Genomic DNA, 6,333 nt, shown 5'->3' on the forward strand with positions numbered 1-6,333 from the left:
GGACATTTACCTTTGATTCGGGAAATGAAGCCACATACCTCCAATAGCTCAGGCAGGAAGCTGGGGGTGCTACCGCATGGCTCTCTGGCACTTCTTCCTGCTGCCCCCAAAGTCCTGGGATTTGCAGTCCAGCATCACAGCAACAGGACTTTGTAGAGTGGCTCATTACTTCCTCTTCCTGCTTCCAGGTTCCCTTGGGACTTGTAGTCCACAACTGCAGCCAGCAGTAACTTTCAGAAAGTTTAGCTGCAGGGCTACTCTGAACTCAGGGGAAGGTGAATTTAACCGCCTTCCCTGGTCCCAGACCCCAGCCAGGGTTTGCCTCTCTTCCCTTCCCCACTCCCTACCCTGCAAGGCGAGGGCTGGAAAGCATGCTGGGATGCTGTGTTTTAACTTGAACCAGGAAGGGGTCTGGGACAGAAGTTTCATATACCAGTTTGACATGAACCAGTTAAGTCTGATGCTACATTCAACCAGGTTTATCTTAAACCTGTTTCAGCCATTTTCAAACTGGTTTATGTGCACTGAGCTTCTGTTCTGTTTAAACAGGTTTAAACCAGGTTCTGATCACTTAAGCTGCTTAAACTGGTTTATGTGTAACTTCTGTTGTTAGCCCCAGAAAAGGACTTCAGGAACTGAGTGTAAAGTTGCAATTTTGCTCTAGTTTATACTGGAGGACTGAGTTTGGCTGTAGAGCTAGAAAAGAGGCAACAGGGGTGACTGAGAAGCAGCCTAGTTTTTGAGCCCTGCTAGAGGCAGAGGGGCTAGGCTACCAGCCCACAGCCAGAGTAACCTGCTGGCTAAGGCTTAGAAGACCAAAGCCTATACAAGGAACTCACTGGTGACAGAGTGACATCTAGAAAGCATGGGAATGGCTAGAGGGGTGGACAGAAGTTATGAATAGCCCATAAGGTAACTGGTACCCTGGGGTACCAATAAAGATAGGAGGGCCACAACTGGGGCATAGTAGAGCTGGACTGTGATACTGGAGGCAGCTTCTCTTCTATACTAGGTGTAATTATGTCAAGGTGTGGCAGGAAAGGGACAAGGAAGGGTACTGGGAGGGGCCCGAGTAGAGGTCAGGAGTTGAGAGGCCACCAGGGGGCCTCAGTGCTAGCCTCAAAGGCTGGGGTCTGCTACATTTTCCCATTATCTTTACCTAGAGAATTTTGCATACAATATTTGGAGAATTTCAACAGGTCTATTTACTGCTGTATTCTAGACTTAAATTTGCCACCATATTTGTCATGCCAATTAAATCCTAACTTTGATTATGTATTGAGATAATTTCCCATACTGAATCTCCCAGTTATTTCCCATACTGAATCTATAAACAGACCTATAACAATTTTAGCAGCTTGACTTCTGTTTTTCTTCTTGTGCCTTCTGTGGTTCTGTTGTGATTTCCCATTTTTCCTCCCTAGTTCCTTATTATGGCTTTGTCTAGATCACCATGATTTTTCAGTACAAATTACATGTGGGCTTCTATCATTCACCACCACTGAACCCAGTTTAAAATCCTCCTCAAAAGGTTAGCAAGTCTATGGCCCAAGTATATCTTCCTCTTATTTATTAAATGGCCCCCTTTTCTGTTCAATAGTCAACCTTTCTGGAATACCTCCCCATGACCAAAACCATCCCAGTGACATCATTTCCCTAGCCATGCATATTACTTCAGGTTGCACCTATCCCTGTGTGGCCATTTACCCGTGAGTAGAAGTAATGAAAAGAACAACTTGGATGACAAAATTCATTGCCGTCACTCCCACAGCCTGACAGCTGCTTCTGACCTGCTTAACCAATTAGTTGGCAGTATCATTAGTTCCCACAAGGATGAACAACATGGGGCAGTAGGTGAAGAGTGGAAGAGCTTTGGCAACTGTTCCATGAGGCCTCAGATTTGGAAAGAAGTCTTCAGCTGCCACCACTTTCTGTGTGTGTGCTCTAACGAGTATGAACTATAGCAGTCTTAGTGGCATTTCCTTTTTCTTCTGCCTTTAGAGCTGGTTCCTCATCTACTGATCCTTAAATTCAAAAACTAAAACCCAAGTCTTTTGGAGTATGTTTGCACTCCTTTTTCAAACTGTCATCTGATGACTGTTTTTCTTCTTCTTTGGAGTTGAATTTAAATAAACCTTGAAACCTGCACTGAGTTTCATATCTATGCTTGCCACAGATAAGAAGTGGTTAAATCCTTGTGACTGGAAATAACCACAAACTTCAACTTGTCAAATTTCATGGAAAGCTATAACAGACAGTGATTTTATAAAAGACAGTGCAGACTGAATTTAAAGAGACACACTTCTAAATGGTTCTATGGAAAGAAGACCAATGAATGCCACTAATGAGGTATTAAAAGTGCCTAGTTTGCAAATAACATTAAGAATGCACTCACTGCAGCAGAATCCATTTGAAAATCTTCTATTAGTTCAACAACTTAAAAGCAAATCAATTTACATATGTGGCTTTGCAATCCTCCTTTCTGATACAGTGACAGGAAGGATTTGGTTGGTGTTCTTTCTTGTGCATTGTTGATACTGAACTATTTTAAATGTCTCCCCATTTATGCCTATGACTGCAGTAATGTAGAGTAGGGCTACACAAAATTTCAGTGGGTGTTTCATTTCAAACCTGTTTCAATGTGTTTTGAGCTTGAAACAGCAAAATCAAAATGAAACAAAAGGCTTTAAAAAAGCTTTGAAATGAAATGAGGACATTCAAAATGTTTCAAAAGTTTTGAAATGTTTTGAATTTTGAAGCCAGGCTTGCTTGCAGTTAAAAAGAAACAGAGAAGAGGAGGGAAGGACTGCTCTGATACTGACATCTAGCTCCCTGTTTGATTCCCCAGTTCTCTGATCATTTCCCCAGCTCTTCCTGAGGGGCAGGCCCCTGATCTGTGTGCATGGTTTCAGCAGACTGCCACTGCTGGCTGGGGCTGCAGCTCTTCCTAGGGGCTGGGGGCACCCACATATGCATGCGCAGTTTTAGTAGGCTGCAGTGACTCCCAGCCTGCAGAAGCAGCCTGCTGAAACCCTGCGTACAGATCTGGGGGCCCGCACCCCACCAGGAATAGCTGAGGAAAGTAATCAGAGACCTAGGGAATCAAACAGAGGGCTGGGGAATTGAACCGGGAGTTGGGAGAATGTTCAGGTTACTGAACATTGCCCCAGTTCCTGGTTGGATTCTCCAGTTCTCTGATCACTTCCCCCATCTTTTCCTGGGGGGTGTGGGCCCCTGGATGACGCAGGATGACAGCAGACTGCCGCTGCCAGCTGGTGATGGTGGCAGCTCTGGGCTATTTCTCCAGCTGGCAGCAGCAGCCTGCTGAAACCCTGCATGCAGATCCGGGGCCCATGCCACTTGGCACAGCCTATATCAAGTGCTGGGAAGACTGGTGCTGCTGCTTTCCCCAGCCAGCAGTGGCAGCATTTTGTCATTCTGCATGCAGATCTGCGGGCCCGCACCCCCGGGAGATCTGCAGGGCTGTGCCAAACTCTTCGCAGGGGGTGTGGGCCCCTGGATCTGTGTGCAGGATGACATCAGGCTGCTGCTGCCAACTGGGACCAGTGCTGGGTGCAGCCTGTGTTGAGTGCTAGGAAGATTGCTGCTGCCACTGGCCCCAGCCAGTCCTCCCTCTAGGAACTTTATAGGGTCCTAATGCAACACTGTATTTTAGCATGTTTTAACAAGCCCTGTTCTATTGAAATACCTTGCAGAGCTAAATGGAAATACCTAAGGTAAATGCAAGTTGACAGGAAGAGAGGCTGAAATTCCAATGCAGACAATACTGCAGTTTGCCAAAATAACTTGAAATTATATTTGACTTTAAGAATGTTATATACACTCATAAAAGATCAAATGAATGAAAGAAGTATCAACAGATTCTACACATGAGCAAATCCTGCCAGCCTGCCAGCCCAGGTCTGCTCCAACCTGGTTCAACATGCTACAGAGAGGCTGCCTGGAGCACCACAGTGCTTCAGTGCAGGGGCTTCCATTCAAATCTACACATGTGTCGCAGCAGAGTAAATAACTCCACCATAGGATAGTACTTGTATGTGGCAGTACAGACCTAAGGCAGTTAATTAATTCACTCCAACCAAATAACTCCGCATGTGTAGACTGGTGACACTTTACTGCAGTGCTAATTAGGCACCCTGTATGAGTTAATGAATTTCTTCTCCAAAGACTACAAATATGGACACATTTGCTTTTTTAGGATAAAATTCAACTTAAACAATTACATTTTTTTAAACCCACATTCTCTTGCTTCTGATATAACCATAACCTTCTATAGAGTATGAAGATGAGGAAAATAGGATAGAGAAGCCAAATCTTTGCAGTTTACACTGATGGCTAACCTGTATAACTTTCTACCTCTCATTCTGTGTTTATAAGAGTTTCATGTCACTCATGCAAGATGACATCTCTCTGTGTCTATCTTGCATATTTGTGTCTGAAGCAGTTGCTATTCTTGTCTAGATCAACTCCTAAGTCTCATGCATGTAAATGCAGTTTGTCCTTCAGAAGTCATTTCATCCAAGTGCCTCTTTGTTTGCAGTTTATTTGCATCCACAGAGTCCCAGAACAAATGAGTCTTCATAAGAAAAGAACTAAACAGAATCTGACAGGACACAAGTAAGAAACATAAAGTCTTTAACCCGATGAGATTGTTGTGAGGATTTAGCTTCTACTTTTTTGGTCCAGGTTTCTGGTTTTAGAGAGAGAAAAAAGGGGGTTTTGGCTTTAACTATTTTTTGTTTGTTTTCTTTTCACTGCATACAGTTAAAATCAAGACAGTCATGCCTTTTAATGCCCTTGGGGAGTTCAATATATGTGGGATAAGTCACCACATACTCAGAGCCTTAGTGAGCACCTTTCTACACAGGTTTTAGGAGCCTACCACTCACTATTAAGGCCAATGTCCAAAGTACTGAGCCTTGAATAACTTCGTGATTCATAGAGTTGGATATTTGAAGGGTTTTGGAATTCAATATATTGAATGCTTTTATTCTTCTGTGAAAGAAGCAGGTATATTTAAAATTAGGAGTAGGACCCTTTTAAACTCTAGTCCTGATAATAGGTGTTGAGTCTACTTTAGAAAATTGGGTTCATGATCATACTCCAGCTACACATTGAAGATGCCACTTTCATCAGCCTTCACCTATTAATGCACATACAGGTAGACAACATACATCAAGTCCACTTCACAATCCATTGATTCATTTTCAGCCCTACCGGCATATCTAATAGCCATGAGTGACTGGTGCCTCTTGAATCTGGGGGGGCACCCACAGAAGCCGCTGGCAGTGGCGACCCTGTCAGGGAGGCATCAGCCCTACTGACAGCATTAGTGTCGGCCATCGGAGGGACACTGGCCCTGTCACGAGGGCACGTGCACCCCCGTGTGCCTCCTACCAGTCACCTATGCTAATAGCCATACTGGCACAGGCATGTCTAGAGAAACATAGCTTCTGTTGAAAAGTATAGGAAGTGTTCTCTGTTTCCCAATGTAATCTCAGGTCCTTTGGTATATTGCTAAAAGTGGGCTTGTTTGTCTCTAATTTCTGCATTCCAAAGATATTCCAAGAACTTTAAGTACCTCGTAGTCATCAAAGTAGTTGCCCATGAAACACATTGAAAATTGTATTTATTTCTGCAAGCTCTATAGGTACTTGAAAAACAGCAAATAATTTTTTCATAATTTTAGCTAAGACTCTACCTTGTCCCTTTTCATAACAACTCAGTGTTTACATTTCAGGGGGGGAATCAAATTTTGAGATGTTTTGTTACTACGCTTACACTTTTACCAGCTACATCTTCTAGGCCATGGGTTGTCAACTGGGGTGACAAATCACCCTGGCGGTACTTGAAAAGGGCCTGGGGTATGCACGGGGGCAGGAAAAGACCATATGTGGTGGCTGCCACTGCTTCATATTCGGCTGCATGCCACCACTGTGTGGCGGGCACTCTGTGTCCAGCTGCTGGGGCTACACTGACCCCAAAAGGTTGAAAATCCATGATCTAGGCTATTGATTTTGACGCTACCTGTCCTTACATCTCCCAAGTATATTTAATTCTTAATTCTGAAAGATTTTTAATTTATTTCAAAATAAGGACATATACCTGATGGGAAATGCATTTGTACTTCTTAAAATGATTGTAAAATGTATTGGTATGTCTTCATTAAAAATAGACTGTTGGTACCAATCTACACCTTGCTGTATGGCTTAATTGTGCCTCATATAAAAATAGTATATCTTGAGATGGCATTGTAATATATTTATATATTAGAAGCAAAGTTCATAATCATTCTTCCTTCTTAAAAGAAAA

Source organism: Gavialis gangeticus, unplaced genomic scaffold, assembly GCF_001723915.1.
Source record: "Gavialis gangeticus isolate Ggan-Ray unplaced genomic scaffold, GavGan_comp1, whole genome shotgun sequence".
Classification (NCBI taxonomy): Eukaryota; Metazoa; Chordata; order Crocodylia; family Gavialidae; genus Gavialis; species Gavialis gangeticus.